This window comes from Leucopleurus acutus, assembly GCF_964270905.1.
Source record: "Leucopleurus acutus genome assembly, chromosome: 16".
NCBI lineage: Eukaryota > Metazoa > Chordata > Mammalia > Artiodactyla > Delphinidae > Leucopleurus > Leucopleurus acutus.
The window spans coordinates 82663800-82688279 of record NC_139158.1 but is presented as its reverse complement, the minus strand read 5'-3'; positions in this window follow the sequence as shown (position 1 = coordinate 82688279).

Genomic DNA, 24480 nt, shown 5'->3' with positions numbered 1-24480 from the left:
GTGGGGCCCAGGACCTCCTCAGAGGCTCCCAGCCCTGAATGGGGAAGCCTGGGGTTTGCACCTGCAGGGACGTCTAAGGTCACAGTGAGTGGTGGCACCAGACAGGAGGGGACAGACAAGGGCAGACACCGGAGCAGGTATCCACAGAAGGCCCAAGGCATGCAGGCACCAGTCCACCTGCAGAGGAGCCAGCTGGTCAGGGCAGCCCCGCAAGCCAGGAACGGGAGCCGGGTGGGCCCCATGATCCAATATGACCAGTGTCCTTGTAAGAAGGCAGCCATGTGAAGACACGGACACACAGGGAGAGGGGCACGGGATGACGGAAGCAGAGACTGGACCGGCGCAGCTACAAATCAAGGAACACCAAGGATGGCTGGCAGCCACCAGAAGCCAGGAAGAGGCAAGGAAGGAAGGAGACCCTACAGTTGCAGGAGGGAGCACGGCCCTGCCCACACGCCTTGGTTTGGGACTTCTGGCCTTCAGAACCCTGAGAGAATACATTTCTGTTGTTTGAAGCCAAGTTTGTGGCACTTTGTCACAGCGGCCCGGAGGAAACTGGTACACATTTTACAGATAACGACTCTGGGCCTCCGTAGAGGATGTGAACAATGTCAGGTCACATGCTGGGACCAGTAGGACCCAGCCTTCCAACTTGGGTCCACTCCCACCCCTGCTAAGGCCATGTCTGTTCAATTAAATGTTTGTGGAGCTCAAACAAGACCTGTGTCCTCAGGAGGGGTTCCCAGACTGCCCCGGCCCACGGTGGCCTCACCTCTCATGAGCTTAAAGCCCACCTGGGGGCAGTACCCCATGGATGAACTCACCCTGCTGCGTGGCCCTGCTTGGTCTTGAACTGCCCCACTGCTCCCCTACACACACACACACACACACACACACACACACACACACACACACACACACACACACACACACATCCCAACAAGCATATGCACACATCCGTGCAAGGCACACACACACGGCCAAGAAGAGTGCAGGGAGCTCAGTGATGATGTGGGTCGATGTCCTTTGAATTCCCACTTCCCAGCTCTGCTGCTGCTGTATTGCAATACACGTCAGCCAACTCCCAGCAGACACGGTGGAGCACCTGCAGCCTCCTGCAAACGCACGAGGGCAAGACAGAGTCCGGTTCTGAGACACCAGGATGGAAAAGATCCGGAACATCATCAAAATGGAGACGCTGAGGCCCAGGAAGCGGGAGGGCTCGCTTGGCCAGCAGGTCTGAGCCTGGGCAGAGAGGGAGACCCAGCCCCTGTGACCCCCTTGGCAGGCTGCCTGATCTCAAGGACACGGCAAGTTACCAAGCGCCCGGCTCGGGAGTGAGGGAGCCACAGGCAGACCCTCGCTCTGCTCCCTACCGGCTGGGCCATCGGCCAACAGGTGGGTGCTGGGCACCTCTCCTGGGGCCAGCCCCGGGCCAGGCTCGGGGGCTGCCTGATGAGCAGCAGGGAGCTGGCTACCGTTCCCAGGGATGCACAGTCTAGCAGAGCAGAACGACACTAAATAAACGCAGGGTTGCATCTCACACACACAGCAGACTTACGGGGGGAGTTGAGTATAAGCGTTCAGCTTCCCCAGGAATAAGGGTGGAGGAAAGTGCCCATCAGGAGGGGCCGAGCCCTCCAGCACGCGGCCCACAGATCTGAGCCGGAGGCTGAGCTGCCATCTCCTCAGTTCCTCTGCTCAGAGCTGAGCACCCCGCGGGTGAAGGATGACGCTGCAGCTTAAAGATGTCATTTTCCACGCAACGTGGTCCCAAGGCCAGGGCTCCATCCGGCGCCCGAGCTCTGCATGGAAAGCATCGCCTTGCCGGCCTTATGCTATCAATCTTGGCAAATCCAGGCTCGGGCTGAGCCTTCTCCGTGGTCTGCAGTGGACACTCCTGGTCGCCCAGACAGCATCCATTCCCCTGTTCCACTGCCCTCTCAGGGCCTTGAAGTTCCTGTGTGCACAGGATTGCCAGACAAAATACAGCATACCCAGTTAAATTCGAATTTCAGATAAACAGTGAATAACATGTATATGTTTAGATATATATCCATATCTATGTATACTTGTAATATATAAGTGTAAATATAAATTATAATACATTACATGTACGGCTTAATATATATATATTTGTTAATTTATATGTTGGACATTCTAAAAATCTTGTACTCAAAATTCTTCATTGTTTATCAGGAATTCAAGTTTACCTGGCCCCCTGCTGAGCATGGCCCATGCTCTGTTCGGGGACAAGCCCTGGCCAGGTTAGCCAAGCAGCCCTGGGTCCCGGTCCAGCCACAGGCCCTGCTTCCAAGAAGGGCCCCTGGCCCCAGACGGAAGTGAACCGCTTGGGCTCTTGCGGAAGTGAACCTTCTCTTTCCTACTATTTTAAACCTGGAAGAAAACAGCGACAAGAGACGCTGACTGTCACCTTTGGCCAAATGCAGGCTGGTCTGAGGATGATGTCAACACAGCAGACACAGAGGGACAGGTGGGGGACTCTGGCCCAGCCGTATTGCTGGAGCTGCTGAAGCCACAGCAGCTTCTGGCTTTCTAGGTTTAGCAGGTCCCCAAACCTTCCCTTCATTATTAAAGTCAGTTGGAGTTGAGTTTTCTGGGGCAGCCAACCCATGCTGCCTGTCTTGGGCGTGGGCTTGTCCCTTGAGCCCTAGTCTCCCTAATGAAGGTGAGTCCCCAGAATTAACGTCACTCAGTCCCCGGGCACCCGCGGGCTTTTCCAGCAACAAAGCATCCACTCCAGGGGCCTCCTGGGTCTGACTCCTCTTGTTTGGGCTCGCCGACCCTGGCAATGCGTATGGCCTGTTGGACCCAGGAGCCCTGCCCAGCTTTGGTCTCCACCGTCTCCGGACTGATTTATCTTCTCGAGGAATTCCTCACCTGACTGCGGTCCAGGGTACAGCGTCAGACACCCATCGCCGAGCCTGACTGATAAACCTTCACGAGGGGAGCAAGAGGAAACTTGCCTTACTGTTTCCGACACACGGAGCCAGGGGCGGCTCCCAGCCAGGGAAGGCGTTCTCGCTTCTGGAATTCTTTGGGTGTTAAACAATGGAACAAGAATCACGAGTGTCTCCACGGGCCCATATGGGAAGCAGAGCCGGGAGGACCCTCACCCTTAAACGAAACCGCCCCTGAATCTCGCCCCAGCTGGCGTTCAGCCGTGTTCTCCTTGTTGCTTTTCCTGGTTCTGACCCCATGTCTAGGTGGGATCCCAGACCAGGCAAGAATGAGGGAAGCTAGTGTCAGCGCAGGCAGAGAACCCATCTTCCACCCTGCAGACTGCACGCACGGAAGAATCTGCATGAGAAACGGAATATGTTCCTGGGGTTGGAAGAGGCGGCAGCCGCCGCAGTGGTGCTTGATTTTCCTGAGGCAGGCAGTGGAGTCTCTTTGCTGGACACTCAGTCCTCACAAGGGCCCCCAGCTCGGATCAATGCGAGGCACCCAGCTTTCCTACTGTCTTACAATTATAAACGCACCACACGCTTGTCGGAACAAGCCAGGTGACCAAGATGCATGAAGAGGAAGTTGACTTCTCCCGTCCCTCCCCGCCCCCACTCCCAATCCCACACCCTGCCATCCACACCTCTTCTCTGTTCCCCCCCAAACACCCCTCGAAGACCCCGCAAAGTGTAATCGTGCAATAAACACCGCTCAAAACTGTTTTACAGAAACCTGTGCTGGCATCTTCCCAGATCTATTCATGTGGCCCTAACTTGTGACTTTCCATAGCAGCAAATATTCCTCACTTTACCCTGCGCATGACATTCAGGCTGTTCCTGGTTTTGTTTTGTTAACTACAAACCACCCTGCCATTGACATCTGTGTATGCATGTGTGAAAGCCAAGAGATTGAACAATTGTAATTGCGCGGGCACCATCCTGTCGGAAGGAGGTGGTCTCCAATGTCTGGAGTGGGCGGTCAGAGGAGTCCAGCTCTGAGAAGAGCTCCTGGGATGGTGAAGTCCCCAGGCTTTTATTCCTCTAAGATCCATTTGTACAGACGGGATTGTTCAGTTAGGGATGTGCACTCTTCTTTTAATATAAATCGCCAGCATTTCTTTTTCTGCAAATGATACAAAAATCTTACATTGACCTCTATGCACAGGGCCTCGGGGCTGAGTGAGCTGAGGGCTTCAGTGCACAATACACGCCGTGAGTTGTGTCCACAAGCAGGAAGGCACTTCCTTTGCAAAGATGGGTGGCGTGTGAACTGCAGAGGAGAAGAGAAGACAGCAGGACCTGCACAGTGATGGGTCCCACGTCGTCACCCACACGCCACCAGGCCGCTGGGGCGGGGGAGGGGGGCGGGACCGGGCTGCACCAGCCCAGCAAATGTCCTGAGGACGATGCTGAGTGGTCACAGCTGATTGCTGTGTGGAGTCCTTTGATCCTTTCAAACACACTGCTGAAAACTCCTTATTTGTACGTATGCAAAAGAATGGAGTGAATCCAGAAATGTTGGGAACTGCTATTCTGGGCCAGCTCTGCATGATTGAAATGTAATGCAAGCCACATTTAAAAGTTTCTAGTAATCCCTTCTAAAAAAAAAAGAGGTAAAAAGGAAGAGGTGACATCATTTTTTTTTGGCCACGCCATGTGGCTTGAGGGATATTCGTTCCCCGACCAGGGATCAAACCCAGGCCCCAGCAATGAAAGCACTGAGTCCTAACCACTGGACCGCCAGGGAATTCCCAACATTAATTTTAATAATATATGAACTTAACACAAAATATCCAAAATCTTATCCTTTCAACGTGCAAGCCAATTGTTGACATTTTCACTTGAAAATACCAAGACTGTGAAATCCACCACGTATGTTATACTTGCTGCACAGCTCAGTTCAGACCAGCCACATTTTAAGATGCCTTACTGGACAAATCTAGAACGTTCTGGGTTTGGAGGACCACTACATGCATCCACCCAATGGGTACCTACTGAGCCCCTGCCCCAACCCCGGGGTTTGCTGTGCCGTGAGGAGACAGACGGGGGCCTCTCAGCCCCAGGACCCTGTCAGGTTGTTCCCAGCACCCATTTAAAAGCTTCCACGATGGGATGGAGGTTCCCCGTCACCCCCAAAGAAATCAGTTATTAAAGCAGCTTTTATGTCTTTTTCAGCCCCTAAAACTGGTTCTGCCTTTTGGAAGCACAAGAGATGCACCAGCTCCTTCTTCCCCTCGGACCTTCACTCATTCGTCCATCTCTCGTTCACTCAGCAGTATTTACTGAGCACCTACAATGGGCCAAGCTCTGTTCTCAGTGCCGGGGGTACAACTGTGAACGGCACCGACCCAGTCCCCGCACTCAGAGCTCAGAGCTGAATGGAGCAAATATGCAGACAAGCAGGTAGTTATAAGCCCAGGGGAGGCCTGTGGGAGCCCCAAGGAGGGGGCCTCACCTGACCTTGGGGGCAGCAGTCTTGCCAGAGGGAACAGTCTTGAGATAAGACTTGGGAGGTTAGGGCAGTTATCTTGGGGGCAGGGGGAGGCGGAGGCGTGCTTGTAGGCAGAGCGAACAGCATGTGCTAAGGTCCAGGGGTGAGAGGGGGCCTCTGGGGGGCCTGGAGCTCTCCCACGGCTGAGATGCAGACCTGTGCTAGAGGCAGAGAGGCACGAGACGGGTGGGAGGCGTTGAAGGAGTCAGCGGGGGCTGCACAGGGCATGCTGAGGAGTTTGGAATGGTCTAGATTTTATCCCAGAGGCACACTGCGGAAGGCTGGAAGACAGAGAGCCCTCCCACGACTTGCCCCCAAGCCTTCCCCTCCCTCTCCCCCTCCCCATTCCCCCCTCAAATAACCAGGCATCCAGACCCTGGGGCTCCCTGGTTTTTCCAGCTGTTACAGTTTGCCAGGAGCTGGACCCCTGGCTTCTCTGAAGGGCTCGGAGGTGAGGGATTGAGGGGTGCCGAGTTCACGCAGGACAAGGGCTACCACCCTCCTCGCTGGCATCCTCCTTCCCATCCTGCCCCCCAAGTCCATTCTCCACAGACCGCGCCCCCCCCCTGCCCCCGGGATCTTACCAACAGCCAGACAGGCCCCGTCCCTTCCCATCGCCCTCCCAAGGCCAACCAGGCCCGTGTGGTCAGCCCCGGCCCTGCTCCCGTGTCCTCCCTCTAGGCCTCACTACTCTCCCACCACGTGGGCCGTCTTCCTTTTCCCCAAACATTCTGAGATGTTTCCCACCTCAAGGTCTGTGCACGTGCCGTTCCCTCTGCCTGGAAGGCTCTTCCGCACCTGACCCCTTACAGGCTGCTCCCTGGGGCCCTCAGGTGTCAACAAAGCTGGCGTCTCCTCCAGACACCAGGGGTGGCGCTTCCGGCCTCGATGCCTTGGTGGCACGGCCACGGCTTGTCATTACTTTGTGTTTGTGACTGTTCGCTGTCTGCCCCTCCCCCAGCCCCCCAGCAGACCGGGAGCTCCTGCTGTCACACCCCCAGCATCGAGAACACTGCCAAGCACGGAAGAGGAAGCCAGCGGATACGTGTTGAATGAATAAATGACGTTGTTCAAACGTTTCCGAGCCAAGTGCTCTTCGGCTGTAAAATGATAATCCCGGTCCCCCCTCCCCAGGGTTTTCGGGGGTCCTGAGACGCTGTATGTGAAGCCCTCGGAGTCAGGTACGGCCGGTGGCGACTGCTCGGTGACCGCCAGCCCTCACGCCACCTGCGGCTCCAGCTAGCAGGACGCTTGAGAGCACAGATTCCGGACCCAAACTGCCCGCTTCCTCCACGTCTGAGCTGGTGACCTTGGGCACATGTGGAGCCAAATCTTCATCTATGTAAAGCGTGCGCTGCTGTGAGGATGAAAGAAACGGACACCGTGGACGTGGAGATCTTAGCAGGTCCCTGGTGATGGAGAGCACCACAGAAATGGCAGCTGAAGTTACTCGGCACACGTCTCTCTGGCTCAGCTGGAATTCCCTGGAAAACAGAGCTGGGGGCCGAGCTCGCCCTGACACTTGACTGTGGAGTGCAGTCCCAGGAAGCAAGAGTGAGAAGAGGGAGAGGCTGGCATCACCAAGCCAGCCACCGCTGCCTGCTCGCTCAGGCAGGCTGTCCCGGGAGAGGCCGTGAGACCCCTTCCTCCCAGACCAGTCTGCCTGCAGAAGGAGGCGAGGCTGACTCATCTCCTGCCCCACCCTGGTCAGTGCTGTACCCTGGTGGGTGTCGACTGCGCCCCCATACTCTTCGACTGTGCTGCTTGGGAACAGCCACTGGAGAAACCAAAGCATCTGAGGGTCCTCTTTGTGTGAACCTGGGCCCCCAAGTCCAAGGGCAAAACGGGGGCTTCGCTGAAGCCAGACCCTCTCCAGGGGCCGGGAGGTCCAGGGGTGGGGCGTGTAGAGGTGCAGGGATGTGACAACAAGGGAGGCGGCTGGTGGTTTGCAGCCCTGGGGACAGAATGCTGCTTTGCTGGGGAAAGCATCCGAGGCCCCAGGAGCAGGTGGGACCGTGTGGAGCCCGGAGTGACACATGAACTGGGCTGGCGCCCTCACTCCGCACCACCTGCACGGCTACCCACCCCACCATCTCCACGACAGGCCCGGTAATCGTCCCACACCAACTTGTGGGAAACAAATCAATTACTATTTCTAAAGCACTAGGATCAGTGCCCTGCATACAAAAGCACCACCTAAGAGTTTGTGAGTAAGTGAACGAATCTAGGTATTTTTCGTGAAAAGGGTGCGGGTGGTTTCCGGTCTGTATCTGATGTATTTGAGTTTTCTTCGGCCAGCGTTGGATAGATGGCGGCTCCCTTCGGGGCGAGGGTGTGGCGCGCGGGCCGGCCTCGCGCCGCTGCTCCCAGCGCCCTGGCTGTGCAGTTGCCACCCTCGGTGGCCGTGGCTGCCGCAGGGACTCCGCCATTATCCCAGAGTCAGAACCGGTGCTCCAAGTGTCATTTCAAACTAAAATAAGACGGGGGAGTTCATTTATGCCGAGACTACGGTATTTTCCCGAGCTGCCTGCAGGACAGAAGCATCAAAAATTTATCCTTAATCGCATTTTGCTGAATCTTGCCTCAGGAGATTTCCTCCCCGCAGGAGTTTGGAAGGATTCCAGTCTGTGCTGCATCCCCTTCCTCAGCCAGCCTCCTGCCTCTCTTCTCCTCTTCAGAGACTCTGCAGCCACAGCCTGTCTTCTCTTCTTCCTGTCTTCACCCCGGAGACATGTCTGGACACTGGTCACCCCACCCCAGGCAACTCTGGGAAGGAAAAATAAAAGCAGACAGCCCCATAATCAACTTCCCCTCCCTTTCCCCCTCCTCCCGCCTGTGGATGCGTGAGAAGACAGAGAAACAGGGCACTAAAAGATGCGAAAAATTAAGGGGGGTGCACAGAGAGGTGGTGAAGCGAGGTCCAGGACACTAGATGATACAGTGATAACCACAGTTACGCATTTAAAAAGCAATCTATGTTTATGAATGTGTATTATGTAAATGCAGAAAGAAAAATGTAGAAAGATACCCAACAGACTTTTAACAGTGGTTCCTCTGGAATGGGCATGAAGTGAGAAGTAAGAAAAACGAAGAGGGGACTTCTGATTTCTGCTCCATGCGTACTTCTCTGCTGTTTACATTTTTTAAAAGTAACTTTTTAAATTTTAATTTAAAACATTAAAAGGGGATATCCAGGGCTTCCCTGATTGCGCAGTGGTTGAGAGTCCGTCTGCCGATGCAGGGAACACGGGTTCGTGTCCCGGTCCGGGAAGATCCCACATGCCGCGGAGCGGCTGCGCCCGTGAGCCATGGCCGCTGAGCCTGCGCGTCCGGAGCCTGTGCTCCGCAACGGGAGAGGCCACAGCAGTGAGAGGCCCGCGTACCGCAAAAAAAAAAAAGGGGGGGGGGATATCCAATGAGATTAAAAATAAATTCGAACTGTATTATATCGCTTTTTGGCAAATATGTGGGGAATTGCTATATGCTACCAATGGGAGTGTATACTGATAATCACCTGGTGGATGATTTTTCAGTATTTGTGGAAATTTAAATACACAAGCCAGCACCCAGCACCTCCATTTTTCTGAGATGTGTGCACTAAAGAGACAGGCAAGGACATCCACTGTGGGACTGTCCACAATACCAAAGACCGACATCCTAAAAGTCCCTCCGTAGGTGGCTGGTAAAATAAACTATGGGGTGTCCAAACGGTGACATCCACTGCAGCCTTTAAAGGCACGAAACAGAGTTACACATGCTGAACGAGGGAAGCTCTGGGTACACACATAAGTATATGCAAACACGTAGTAGGACGTCTCCAAAGGAAGGCACCAAACTGATCCCTGTGGATGGCAGCCACCATGCTGTTCTCCAAATACTTCTGACCCACTCCGCTTCCTGACTGCCTTGAGGTTGGGTGGGACCATGTGACCACATCTGGCCCCTGAGTGGTGAGCAGCAGTGTCCCAGGATCACTTAAATGATGCTGGGTGATCCCCGCGAGCTCTTTTCTCTGGCCACGTTTCTTTGAACAGCCACATTCAAGATGGTGGCTCTGCACTGACCTCGTCCCCATGAGCAGAGCCCCCTCCCAACCGAGGTGTACATGTGGCTTTGAACCCTGGAGAGCTGGGCTCTTCGTCTTTACCCTTGTTGAAGAATAACCCAGCCTCCCTCGACACGTGCTCCGTGTCGCTCCCACCCAGGGGTTAGGGGTTTGGGCAGCTGGGCCAGGCCCCTGCCGGCCTTGTCTCCCACCACTGGCCCCGTTCTCTGCTTCTGGCCACAGCTGTCCCCATGGCGCCAGCAGACCCCGTGAGATTGAGAACCGTGTTGTCTTTTTTTTAAATTTAATTTTATTTATTTTTTTATACAGCAGGTTCTTATTAGTTATCCATTTTACACATATTAATGTGTACATGTCAATCCCAATCTCCCCATTCATCACACCACCCCACTTCCGCCACCTTCCCCCTTTGGTGTCCATACGTTTGTTCTCTACATCGGTGTCTCTATTTCTGCCCTGCAAACCGGTTCATCTGTACCATTTTTCTAGGTTCCACATATATGCGTTAATATACGATATTTATTTTTCTCTTTCTGACCTACAGTCTCTAGGTCCATCCACGTCACTACAAATGACCCAATTTCCTTCCTTCTTATGGCTGAGTAATATTCCAATATACCACATCTTCTTTATCCATTCGTCTGTCGTTGGGCATTTAGGTTGCTTCCATGTCCTGGCTATTGTAAATAGTGCTGCAATGAATATTGGGCTGCATGTGTCTTTTGAATTATGGTTTTCTCAGGGTATATGCCCAGTAGTGGGATTGCTGGGTCATATGGTAGTTCTATTTGTAGTTTTTTAAGGAACCTCCATACTGTTCTCCATAGTGGCTGTATCAATTTACATTCCCACCAACAGTGCAAGAGGGTTCCCTTTTCTCCACACCCTCTCCGGTATTTGTTGTTTGTAGATTTTCTGACGATGCCCATTCTAAGTGGAGGTATCACCTCACACCAGTGAGAACCGTGTCTTCTTCTCGATGGCATTCCAGAGCCGAGCACTCAGTAGGTTTCAGCCAACATCGGTGGAATGAAATAAATGAATTCGTTTCTCAGGAAGCGTCCAAGAGACTTGACGGGTCCTTGTCAGATCTGGTCCCAGAGGAAGGCGGAAACTTTCCATAATTCTTCCTTCTTTCACGGCGGCAGAGAGTGCCGGCTGCCGCCCCATGGCCACGCTCCCCACCTCCTTCCTGAGCAACAGATCCCAGCTAATGGCCTACGGGTCCCTGCTGCCCTTGCAGCTCGAGCACAATGAAATGAGCGTGGATGCTGACCGGAGCTGTGGGAGGAGGGGCTCCTTAAGAGGTGGACAGACAGCCAGGGGTGCCCCTTCTGCCCTGTCCCCTGTCATTGACTGGGTTCCCTCACAAGCTGACTCTGAGTCAAGGATGCAAGCGTAATGGATTTTTTCAGAGTAGCGCCATGGGGAGGTGAGTCGGAGGAAGGGAGGAACGGCGCAGAGCACACTGATGGGCAGTCGCTGCTGTGGGCGACGACTCAGTGCTGCTGGGACCTTCGGGGAAACGGTGCAGAACACACCTCTCAGACTTATCCCACCAGGAGGCGAAGAAGGTGAGGTATTTATCTGCCAGCTCTTGTTTATCTCTGAGGACGGCTTGAGGGTACTTCCTGTTTTCAGCTCCTGTTCCTGAGCTGAGAGTGAATCTTCTGGCAGAGTCATGGGGGCTTACAGTAGGGCAACCTTGGCCTATATAAGAACAGTGAGAGTCATCAGCAGTTCTCCTTACACTCCCAGTTCCTTTCTTCCTCCCTGGAACACAGAGTTGATGTCCAGAGTTTCAGCAGCCATATTTGACCATGAGGCAAACCTAGGTATGGAAACCACACGCTAAAGACGGAGAAGCAAAACCACAAAAACAAAAACCAAAATAACAAGAATAATACCTGGGTCTTAACTAACACCACAGAGCTGCCATCACAACCTACTTTCAAACCAGAGAGGTAAATAAATTCTCATCTTAAGCCACTATTATTTTAGTTGTTTGTTAGCAGCAACCAAATGCTCCTAACTGACAGGTCATGCAATGGCCATGTTCCTCACTCCTGTTACGAGCTCTAGTAATGCTGCTATCGATGATCATGAGAGGGAGGAGGGGGATACTCTAACGATACCAAAATGACAGCTAACACATAATGTTTCTTCTGCACTTAAGCACTTTATGTGCCTTAACCTGTTTAGTCTTCATAACAACCCCAAGAAACAGATGCTATTATTATTTCCATTTCATGGATGAGACTGAAGCACAGAGAGATTGAGCCACTTGTTCAAAGTCACACAACGAGTGAGTAGCAAAGCTTGGATGTGAACCCAGGCCGTCTCGCTCTGGAGCCCAACTCCAGTCCGCTACAATGCATCACCTTCTCCCTCAGCCTCTCCTGATATCCTTGAAAAGCCATTTCATTCCCCCACCTGCTCCCTGCCTTGAAACTTTCCAGAATGACAACTTTGATACTTCACATTATAAGTGAAATAAACCCATCAGGCTTAACAAAGAAAAGAATATGATTTCTGAACAAGCCTTTCTCAGGACAAAGATTAAATTGCCTCTTTGCAATTTAACAAAGCTCTTTATAGAAGAGGGGATGGAGGGTGGAGAGAAAACTCCTCAGAACCTAAGGAGAAGGCATTGGGCTCCATAAAGCCTCGGCAGCCGAGGGCACATGGACCTTCCCGAGCGCGTCCAACAAGAGAGCAGCAGGGCCTCTGCCCTACGCCGGACTCTATGCTGGGCCTGAGGATACAGCCGTGAACAAGACCACAGAGATCTCAGCCTCATAAAGGCACAGTCTGGGGAGGAGTGAGACATTAATCACCTTGTCAAAGGCATAAATGTAAAAGTATGATTGTGATAGGAGGGTCTGACCTTGACACGTGCAAAAGGCCCTGTGGCTGAAATGATTAAATGTGATAAAACGTAAACCTTTTAAGACACAACTTGCTGAATGGGAGCATTATGGGTATTTCCTCGGGCTGATGCCAGCAAGCATTTGCATCAACTAAGAAATTTCCCTTGTTGTGACTCTGCGCTCCACAAGCCACCCGCTGGCTCGTCGTCCACGGCAAGGTCTGCTTAGGAGAATCGGGCTGATCACTGACCCAACAATAGGTATTTCTTATTATAAGCCAATTCGGTGGCATTCTGGTCTGATGTAAGAACTCGGTTAAGATGTGAGATGGGCCCAGCTAAGCAAGTTGGTGCAGTCAGGGGTCTCAGCCAGTGTTGATGTCTCTGACCTACTCTAATTTCACCCAGTTAATCAGCCCCACCCAGTGAGCCAGCCCTTTGCAAGTGGACATTCTCCACCCCACCCCTCACCCACTGGAGTTACTGTGAGGATTAAAAATAAGGGGCTTGGCAGCCGCATAGCACAGGGAGATCAGCTCGGTGCTCTGTGACCGCCTGGAGGGGTGGGATAGGGAGGGTGGGAGGGAGGGAGACGCAAGAGGGAAGAGATATGGGAACCTATGTATATGTATAACTGATTCACTTTGTTATAAAGCAGAAAGTAACACACCATTGTAAAGCAATTATACTCCAATAAAGATGTAAAAAAATATATATATATATAGTTGACAAAAAACGCTAAGTACTTTTTACGTATAATCTTATTCTTAACTTCTTTTAGTAAATTAAAATGTCAATCAATTTAATTATTTCTCAGCCATTTCTTGCTAAGATCTAATAAACACATTCCTTTAGCTTATGAAGAAATTATACTGGAATGTTTTCTTTTAACCAATGCTGGCAATATTTTTTAAAATTTCATATTATATAACAATTTTACATCATGTTAAAATCTTGCCGTAGCATCAATCTTTAGATTACAGCATCCTTTTCTTATATTCGTTTGCTTTTATCTGCTGTGGAGAAATTCTTTTATTTCGTACTTCTTTAAAGTTTGTTTTACAGCTCTTTGTCAAAAATGTCAGCCATTTATTTACCCCATGTAGATTTGAAAGAAACAATAAAAACAATTCTTGTTTTTAAAAAATAAAAGGGGGGGGGTGCTTGGGAGACAGTATGTTTCCTTTTTATCATTTCCCAGATTTCAGACAAGAATCTCAGCCTGGCTTCAGGCAAACCCGGTGCTGCAGGAAGCCCTCAGCTCCTGCGTCTTTCCAGACATCAGCTGAGGGTCTCAAACATCCTAAGAGCAAATGTAAACTTTGCATTCTGTGTCTCCACGTGAAAGAGGAGGCCGCTGGCCCCAGCAGCAAACAGAGACTGCATTGACATGTCACCCCACGACCTCATTTCTAAATTCAAACAAGGTAATGTCTCCCATAATGGGCTGTTGGGGCCTCCCTGCCCTGAGAAGGCATATTTTATCATCGCCTTGTTGGACCAGGATTCAGAAAGGGCTCATCAGCCGCCTGACAAAGCATCAAGGTGTCCCCTTGAAAGGTTGTTGCCAGCTGTGAGCCCATCACTGGGAGTCTGGGGGGACCAGGCCAGATGCCAGCTCATCTGCCCACAGCTTGGCCCCATCCTGGGGTCCACCCTGTTTGCAAGGCTCCCCCCGGGAAAGATGCTCAGTGTGGCCGGGCCAGAGCAGGTGCGGAGAAGGCCGTTCCCGTGCCAGGAACTGCTTCTTCCCTGCCAGGGTCAGGGTCAGAGGGCACCTCTTGTCCGGCTCACGCTTTATTACTGGGGATGTTGAGACCACAGTGGGGGAAGGACATGGCCAAGGTTACAAAGCAAGTCAAAGCACAGCCAAGAAGAGAAGAGAGAAACTCATCTTCCCTCTACCCTCCCCTGGCCAGCCCAGAGGGGCATGGCAGCCCCACCCAACAGGTCACCCAGACTACTCACGTTTCAGGACCTGGCTGGGCTCCCCCTTCTTCCAGGCCCCTCCTGACCATTCAGGCAGGCAACAGGCCTCTGGTCCCAGCCCCACTGTCCCGAACTTCTCCCAGCACATCACTGAGCCCTGTGTTGGCCCTGCCTGGACACTTGTCTGACTCCTCATAGCACAGACCCCACGAGGGCAAGGGCCGAGGTGTGTGCCTTTATGCCGCACTATGGAAGAGGCACCCACGCTCGCAGACGCACGCACTCGCACAGACACACGCTTATACAGGCCCACATTCTCACACAAGCTCAAACTCCCACAGAGACACACACTTAAACACACATGCACACACACTTATACACACTAGCACACACCCTGTGAATGAAGGGATGGATGAATGACACACTCACCACCAGTTGCACATTCTTGATTTCACACGCCTGGATCTCTGTCCCAGCAGGACCAGGCTGGCCGCTGAAAAGAAAAGGATTCTGTTGTCCTAGTGGTGCTCTGATTTGCTTTGTGACCTTGGCCACCCTGGCCCCCCATCAAGGCCTGTTTCTCTGTTAGTCAGAGGGGTGGACCAGGTGCCCACTTCTCACTCGAGCGTGCGTTCATGACTTAGCACGAGCCCAGACTGCAGAGGTGAGCGGGCTGCATTGGATCCCGGGCCAGCGCCCAGCAGCTGTGTGACTCCAGCTGAACCATTCAACCCCCCGAGCCCCAGTCTCCTCAACTGTAAATGAGCGTAGTAATAACCTCCTCACAGGTCTGCAGCCCCCGGCACTGGACAAGCATTTGATTTCTCCTAGTTTCGGGTACCCCAAACACAGAGCCTGAGGCAAGGGTTTTGATGCAAGTAGTTCAGGGGAGGTGGTCCAGGAGGGGAGGGAGTGGAGAGCAAGGCAGTGAAGAAGGTAAATGAATACAAGGTGTGATAGAGTGGCACCCCTGTGGCCAGGGACCTGCTTAGAGACTGTGTAGGACATGCCTCAACATTGCCCCACAAAGGGCCAAGGGGTCTTGACCTTCCAACTCCTGTCTGTCATTGACTGAGGCTGCCCCTGGGGAGGGTAAAGGAGGACGTCTTAACTCCCCGGCACTTCTGCTCTGTCTCTGTGCTTGGGTTCAGAATACTCCACCTGTGGCCAGAGAAACCCTGAGGCTTCAGAAGTGCAGGAAGCCGTCAGCAGCCGAGCTCCAGGGTGGGCCATGGAGATAGGGTGGGCCGTTGACAGCATCTGCTACAGCTGCTGACATCACCGTCATCAGCCACAGCAGCGGGGTCAGCATCATCACTGCTATATCATCATCATCTTCTTCATCACTGTCTTCATCCTATGCCGAAACATCAACCTGAACACAGACCTTACACCTTTCACAAAAATTAACTCAAACAGGATCATAGACCTAAGTGTAAAATGCAAAGCTAAGAAACTCTGAGAAGGAAACAGGAAAAAATTCTAGGTGACCCTTGGTTGGGCAATGAGTTATTAGGTACCAAAAAATGGGATCCGTATGAATGAAATAATCTATAAGCTGGACTTCATTAGCATTAAAAACTTCTGCTCTGTCAAAGACGCTGTTAAGAAAATGAGAAGACAAGCCATAGACTGGGAGAAGACATTTGCAAGAGACACATCTGATAATGGACTGTTACCCAAAATATACAAAGAACTCTTAAAACTCAACAATAAGAAAACACACAACCCAATTTAAAAATGGGCCAGAAACCTTCACAGACACCTCACCAAAGAAGATATACAGAGAGCACATAAGCATATGAGAAGTTGCTCCACATTATACATCATCAGGGCAAGGCAAATTAAAACAACAATGAGATACACTACATACCTATTAGAAAGGCCAAAGTCCAGAACACTGACAACACCAAATGCTGGTGAGGTTGTGGAGCCACAGGAACGCTCGTTCAGTGCTGGTGGGAAATGCAGAAAGTGCTGCCACTTTGGAAGACAGTTTGACTGTTTCTCATGAAACCAAACTCTTCTCATGGGATCTGGTGATCAAACTCCTTGGTATTTATCCAAAAGAGCTGAAAACATGTCCACACAAATACCTGCACATGGATGTTTATAGCAGCTTTAGTCATAACGACCAAAACTTGGAAACAACCAAGATGTCCTTCAGTAGGTGGATAAATAAATAAATAAACTGTGACGCATCCAGACAGTGGAATGTTACTCAGCACTAAAAAGAAATGAGCTAGCAAGCCATGAAAAGACATGGAAGAAGCTTAAATGCATATTACTAAGTGAAAGAAGCCAATCTGGAAAGGCTACGTGTTATATGATTGCAACTATATGACGTTCTGGAAAAGGAAAGATTATGGGGACAGTAAAAAAAGATCAGTGTTTGCCAGAGGTGGGGGCAGGGGGAGGAAAGGATAGGCAGAGCACAGGGGATTTTTAGGGCAGTGAAAGTAGTCTGTATGGTACGATAATGGTCGTACGTGACATCAAACATTTGCCCAAACCCGTAGAACGTACAACACCAAGAGTGGACCCTATACTACAAAATAGAATGGTCAGGGAAGAGCTGGTTGAGGAGGGGACGTTTGAGCAAAGACCTGAAGGAGGTGTGTGGTGAGCCATGCCGGCATCTGCGGGAAAAGCATTCCAGGCAAAGGGAACAGCCAGTGCAAAGGCCCTGAGGCCACAGTGTGCCTGCAAGGAAGCCGGTGGGGCTGGACGTAGTGAGCAAGGGGGGTGTAGAAGGAGGTGAGTTTGGACAAGTGGCAGGTTTTGTGAACATAGATCAGGTAGGGCCCTGAGACCATTTTAAGAGCTTTGGGTTTTACTGGGAACATTGCAGGGTTTTGAACAGTGGCTTGTCACGCTCTGACCTATAATTTGGAGCATAGTGGGGTGAGGACAGAAGCAGGGAGACCAGGGAGGGGGCCATGGCCATGGTCCTGGCTGCAGAGCCTGCTGGCCTGGCCCGGGGGATGGCAGTGGAAGTGGCAGGTGTGGCAAAATCCCTGTAGGTGTGGGACATGGAGCCGACTGGATTTCCTGACTGGGCGGAGAGGGTCTTTGCAGTGGGGGGCGATCTTGGGGAACCCGCATTTCCCAGGAGGCCCCGGCTGAGCAGCCTCCCTCAGCATCAGTGCCCGAGGCCTGGCACCCTCGGGAGGCTGTCGTGGAAAGAGAATAGTTTCCCCAGAGAAGACGATGCTCTCCCGAGTGGGGCTCCTGACCCAGGAAAAGGCTCCGAGCAAGGTGGGAAGCGGGTATTCTTTTGTCCCGAGGAGAACATTCTGTGGCCACGAATCTTCATTCAGCCGTCACCAAAGTGACAAACATCCCCACCTCCCTGCTGCTGCCGCCTGGCAGTCGCTCTGTTTACAGGATGTCTAGACAGTTTGGGGGGGTCGGGGAGTGGAGTCCCAAGGCAGTTCTCAGACTGGGCACATGGCTGTTTCTGCAGAGAAGAACTAAACCAAGAGGCAGAAATCTGCCTCTGTCTGGAGAGTTCATTAAGTAGGAATACGCTTAATTCTTTTCTTTTTTATCAGTTGACAGCTTCCAACAGATAAAGCTTATTTTATTTAAGCTTTCACACGCCTGGTGAGATAAATAGCCCTGAATTCCAGTCTTCACTTTCAGGGGAAAAAAATTAAAACGGATGAAATCAGAATCTTGAATAGGTTTCTTGAAACTTGGGCAAGGGTGGACCCACGTGACTGGGGCTGAATTCAATCGACCCCACTCTGCGGGGAGCGTGGAGGGGTGGGCAGGCCCCCGAGAAGGACATAAGAGGACTTGTCGGTGGAGATCGTTCTAGAGAGGACACTGCCCGGCTTCCATCCCGGAGGGCTGTGAGGAAGAGAGACGGGGCTGCAGGGACCGTGGGTTCGGTTCCGGCCCGGCTACCGTGAGCTGCCGTAAACCTTTGTCCCTTGTGCCTCAGTTTCCCCAGCTGGAGCGCTGTGAGCTCACGGGCACAATGTGGGAACAGGTCCCTGGCCCAGAGATGGCAAGCGTGTGCCGTCCCCTCCGTGCGCTCCAGGGAAGGAGATCTGGGATGCAGTCCTGCCTACAAGCAGCATCTGGCCCTGACCTCGGCTTCCAGTCTGAGCCCAGGAGCCCTCTCACAAGGCCAGGGCCCTCTGAGATCCACACGGAGTTCGGGGGTCCCATTTTGGGGAAATGGGGGCTCTGAGCGGCAGCGACAGACACTGGAGCTGATCTCACGGAGAAGCAGCTTGTCAACAGGAGCCGGGGGCTCACAGAACTACCCGGATGGAAGGAGACTTGGGCTCCAAAAGGCAAATCGTGATCCAAGCGTGGGAGGATGGGGGGAGCCTTCCGAGTGAGGCCAGTGCTTGCCGCGTGCTGAGGACCCGCGGTGGCTGCCAGCGCTGGGCCGGGACTTCTGCTCGCATCTGAGCTATTAGGGCTGGACACAGGACCGCCCCACGCAGAGCCCCACTCACCTCCTGGGTGGCCAGGGGGCACCCAGACCTCAGACTCCCACCCTGGCCTGTCAGGGCTGGGCCCTGGGCCCCTGGCTCCTGCTCTGCCTCTAACCCAGATCCAGGGACCTTCCCCCCGCACCCCAGCTCACGCTCAGAGGCAAGTCCTGGGCCAGGGCCGGGCCTCCAGCCCGGGACGCTGAGTCCCTGGGATCTGTCCAGGCACCTCCACGGTGGATTCCCCAGATCCCAGATGCTTTGTGTCACCAGTTCCTGATCCCCAGCCTGTCAGTGGGGTCTGATCAGAAAGTGGAGAAATACCTGCAGTGGCTCCATGAGTCCACCTGTTACTGACTCACTTGGAGTTTTGCATTAAGTCAGTTGGAAAAAATTGCTTTAAAAAATAGTACGAGGGAGGGAGTAACAGGACAGCTCGGGGTTCTTTGGGGTGTTGGAGTGCCTTGGGGTCCGGACTATGCTGGTGGATCCAAGAAATGCACAGGGGGCAGGACAACACCAACACAGGAAGGCAAGGAGAGTGTGGAAATCAGGAAGCACGACGGGTTCATCTTGGTTGTGACATTGTCCTGTTGTTCTGCAAAATGTTACCATTGAGCAGAAACCAAGCAAAATGCACAAATGATCTCTCTGGGTTATTTCTTACAGTTGCATTTGAATCTATAATGACCTCAGTAAGATAACAAACTTTTTTTTTTTCTATTTTTTTTTTTGCGGTACGCGGGCCTCTCACTGTTGTGGCCTCTCCCGTTGCGGAGCACAGGCTCCGGACGCGCAGGCTCAGCGGCCATGGCTCACGGGCCCAGCCGCTCCGCGGCATGTGGGATCTTCCCAGACCGGGGCACGAACCTGCGTCCCCTGCATCGGCAGGCGGACTCTCAACCACTGCGCCACCAGGGAAGCCCACAAACAATTTTTTTTTAATGAAGACCCCTGAACCTGATGACCTTTGAATGCTTTTAATGCATTCATTAATTTATTCCAAAGGTTCAATCAAACTTTTATTCAAAAAATATACATTAAGCAGTGTGTTAGTCAGTGGGCTGCCACAACAAGATAACATAGACTGGGTGGCTTGACATGAGATCTAAATCACAGGAAGAATCCGACCCATGAGGTTCAGGGCCAGAAGGTTCCAGAAAGAGGAAACTGCAGAGCTTGGGCTGTGAGGTGGGAATAAGCCAGCCCGTCTGAGGTCAGCAAACAGTGGGCTGCAGAAGGACAGGGCATATGAGGAAGATGGTGCGGGCTTGTCCCGGACAGAGCTGAGGGGCCTGCATAGCACAGGTGGGTCAGGGGCCTTTGTCCCTGGTGACATGAGGAGTCCCCAAAGGTGACATGATGAGTTTTTAAGTTTTTAAAAGATCATTGTGGCTTCACATTCCTTCCAGCCCAGAAGTTATGATGCTAACTGGTATTTGTAAAGTGTCCGGCCAGGACTAGGTGTGGTCAGACCCAGGAGAGGCCCAGCCTCTGTCCCGTCTGGCATCTGGTTGGTCAGTGCAAAGGGGAGACTGAGGTTCCAGGGCCCCCACCACAGGTCCCAGCAGAGGGTCGGCACCTTGGCCTCCTGGAGGTGACACCAGCCCGTGGTACCCCCGTGAGCACCCAGGCCCTGTCTGCCCCCCGGCTCCATAAACAATCCCACCCCCCAGGCACAGGCACAATCGTGGCATCTCGATCCAGGCGCCCCACAGCAAGGATTCACCCCCAAGCCAAGAGGTGACAGTGGGGCGAGGGAGAGGAAGGCCACCCCCAGTCTTCCCCACCTATCAGGGCTGTTCTGGAGGGGCTGCCCCAGAGGCTCAGGTGCTCACTGCTTGACGGAGAATTCCCCAAGTCATCCGTTGCAGCCGGATCTAAAGCAGAACAGAATTCAGACAGCTTCTCGTATGAGGTTTATTTCTAATTAATTCCTCACTGGCACATGCAGAATCTGCACTTTCTCTCCCTCCCGGCTCTTCCAACCCCATACATATTTAAGAGCTTGACAGCTTTCCTCGTGCTAAATATAAATCATGTCTTAAGCTGGGCGTTCACTGTGAGTCGGTGGTCTTCGCCTGAACGTCCTGGGGTGGTTCTGTTCTTCTGTTTCCTGCCGGCGGGCATGTGGGTGCGCCACACAGCCATCGTCGCTCAGTCCATCCACAGACTCAACGGGAAGTGGACACGTGTCGTTTTGTCTGTCTAGCATCTGTCCCTTCTCCTCTGGGAACATCGCCCCATTTATCCTCTGGGGAATAGAGCTGACACCACATGTGAGTGTAGGGTGGTGCCTGACCCAGATCTGGCCAATCACAACAATGGATCCCTCCAGCCACAGTGACTGGTTCAGGGATGTGCCCATCACCCAGAAGGCACCCAATGTGCCCATTGGCCCCCAAAAGGGGCCAATGAGAGACTTCTCTGGGACTTCTGCCAGAACTGGAAGGATAGAGGCACTCTCTTTTCCCTTAAACCACTATGTGAATGAGAGGAAATTCTAAAGCTTCTGGCAGCCTTCTTGTCACCAGGAAGGGAAAGCTGGACTGTAACTGAGGCCAACATAGAGAAAAGCAGAGATAGTGAGAGAGGCTGGGCTACAGTCACATTGCTTGAGGCCCTTGATCCAGCCACTCCTGAAGCAGAATCAAATGACATGAGCCATTGTACAGGAGCAACTTCCCTTTCTTTTTTTTTTCTTTTTTTTTTGGCGGTACGCGGGCCTCTCACTGTTGTGGCCTCTCCCGTTGCGAAGCACAGGCTCCGGAGGCGCAGGCTCAGAGGCCATGGCTCACAGGCCCAGCCACTCCGCGGCATGTGGGATCTTCCCAGACCGGGGCACGAACCTGTGTTCCCTGCATCAGCAGGCAGACTTTCAACCACTGCGCCACCAGGGAAGCCCTGCAACTTCCCTTTCTTGCTTAAGCTAGTTTGCGATGGGTTTTCTGTTGCTTGCCACCAGGAGTCCTGATACTACCAAGAACCACAGAACCATCCCGGCACAGTTGTCGTGAAGGAAAAAACAAAAACATAATAAATAGGAAGGTGTCTGGCACACGTGCCCGCTCAACAAACATCGTTTACTTTTCTTTCTTTCTCGATCCAATTTCTTTCCTTCTTCACAGAAGAGCCCCCAGGACACAGAACAAAAGTGGAGCCCTCGGAGGTCACGTGCCCGCATCTGAGCTACACACCCTGACAGGTCTGTGACATCCCTGGAGCAGCTGGAGGAGGGAGGGACCCCAGGCCAAGCTTCTCCAAGGCCCTTTCCAGCTTAACCCCTCTCCTGCCTCCTATTATTAACATCAAACACTTTATTTGGCTCTATTTGACTACAGTGCGCAAAGCGCTGTAATCAGACAGTAAACACTACTAATCCTCCCAAAATTCCCAGAACATAGATACTATCATTAACCCATTTCCCAAAGCTGATGCTCATATTAACAGAGCCACCATTTGATGAGGACCTACCACGTGCTGGTCCCTTCCCTAAACATTGTGACACGGGATCTTCCCCCCCTAGCCTCTGAGGCAAACATTACCATTTTGGTCCCCATGACAAGGGCAGGGAAACCGAGACTCAGAGAGGTTGAGTCACTCACTCAAAGCCACACAGCTAGCATGCTGGGGATTGAAAGCTCGCTCCCTCACACCCTGCCCCTGGGCCAGTGTCGGTCCAAGTGCTGCCTCCCACTGGCTCACCCCCAGCAAGGGCCCTCGATGGCCAGACTCAAGTTGTTCCCCGGAGAGGCCAAGCCACGCATCTCTTAGAAGCAGCCCCAGAGCGAATATTTCCAACTGCTTTCTTATTGGGGAGGTGGAGCGGAATGCCCCCAAACCTGTAAAGTGGCCACGAGCTAGTCCAGGAGGGATTCAACGGGGAACCTGGAAGAGGTGAAAGTTTGTGGGAAGGGAGGGGGATGCAGACCAGGGAGAGAGTGTTGGCTCTGGACCCTGGGGTTGAAGAATGTGTGTTCAAACTTTGGTCCCCCTGACCCAGCTCTTCTAGAACGGGCTTGTCCCAGTGGATGCGGGGATGCTCTTCTCCGATGAGAATGCCAGCTCACCAGTGCAGGAGGAAAGAGAGCATTAGCGAAGTCACCATTTGCAACTCTCGATAAAATAATTTATTCGGAAAAGGATCATCAGTGGAGATACTAAAACCAGGAAGTGAGAGGTTGTTGGGAGAGCAGAGTCCTTGCGAGAGGCCAACATATCCCCTTCAGAACCATTCAAAGGGAAAAGAGAACTCATCATTGTGGAAACGTTAGTGGCCACCATCTCCTCCAGGCGACCCCACTTAGCATTGCTGAGAGCGTGACAACCTTCCGTTATGTGTTTATGGGAAATAGAGGAGAGAGAAGAACAAGAGAAATCCAGAACGTGGGGTAGGCCACGAGACAGCGAGATTCGTTCACTTCAAAAGTCAGTGACATGGGGAAGAAAGGTGGAGGGAAAATGTTCTAGGTTTCAAAAGATTCAAGAGATGAGAAAACGAAATGCAATGTGAGAACATTGTTGGATCCTGGCTCAAAAGCAAAACAGCCAAAAGGATATTTGGAGGATAACTGGGGAAATTTGACTGTGGCCTACTCAGTAGAGAGTACTAAGGATTTATTCTTAATTTTCTTGGTGAGAAAATGGTGGTGGACATAAAGGAGGATGACCTTTTTCTTAGGAAATGCAGCTGAAGTGTTTAGGGGTGAACTGTCACGATGCCTGCAACTTTTAATTAATTCACACATATGCGTGTGCGTGTGCGTGCGCGCACACGCACGCACGCACGCACGCACACACACTTACAAAGATACAGCGAACTTGGCCAAAAGTTAACTTTTGTTAAATGTAGGTGGCAAACAACTCCTGTGTATTTGACAATTTTCATAATAAAAAGTTGGAGTAGGGCTTCCCTGGTGCCGCAGTGGTTGTGAGTCTGCCTACCGATACAGGGGACACGGGTTCGTGCCCCGGTCCGGGAAGATCCCACATGCCGCGGAGCGGCTGGGCCCGTGAGCCATGGCCGCTGAGCCTGCGCGTCCGGAGCCTGTGCTCCGCAACGGGAGAGGCCACAACAGTGAGGGGCCCGTGTACCGCAAAAAAAAAGTTGGAGTAGAAACCCAGCCCCATCTCTTACTATGGAGTGACCTTGAGAAAGTGAGTCTAGGGCTGTGACTCTCCACTTCCTCGGGCATCACATGGGGACAATGATAGCCAAACATTCGTCAAGCCCTTGGAAGTATTCAATGAGACAATCCGTGTAGAAATCTTGATTTTAAGGCTTGTCCCCTCACAGCTCTCAGTAAATGGTAAATATTAGCGTCATTAGAAGGCAATTAACCTAAGTAGCCCTTGCTCTAACCCCGAGACCCTAATCCAAATAAACTCAGAAAGCACAGAATAATCGTCCAGGACCGGAAACCAGTGTTTTCCCTGGTCTCACCCACCCAGTGCATTGACCCAAATTCAATACTCCTGGGAGACAGGCTGCATAGGACCACAGTAGAGCCAGGCCCCCTGGAACGCATCCCTCTTTGATCATCTCCTAGGATCTTGGTTTCTATGTAGGGAGACAAATGTAGGGTTCTATTCCTTGCAATAACACGCTGTGGTTATGTGTTCAATCGGCAGAGATGGAAAAGGTTGGTCACCTTCAGGGTTGGTGACAAGGGGTCCCTCACATCCACTCCCGGTGGACTGTAGCCTGG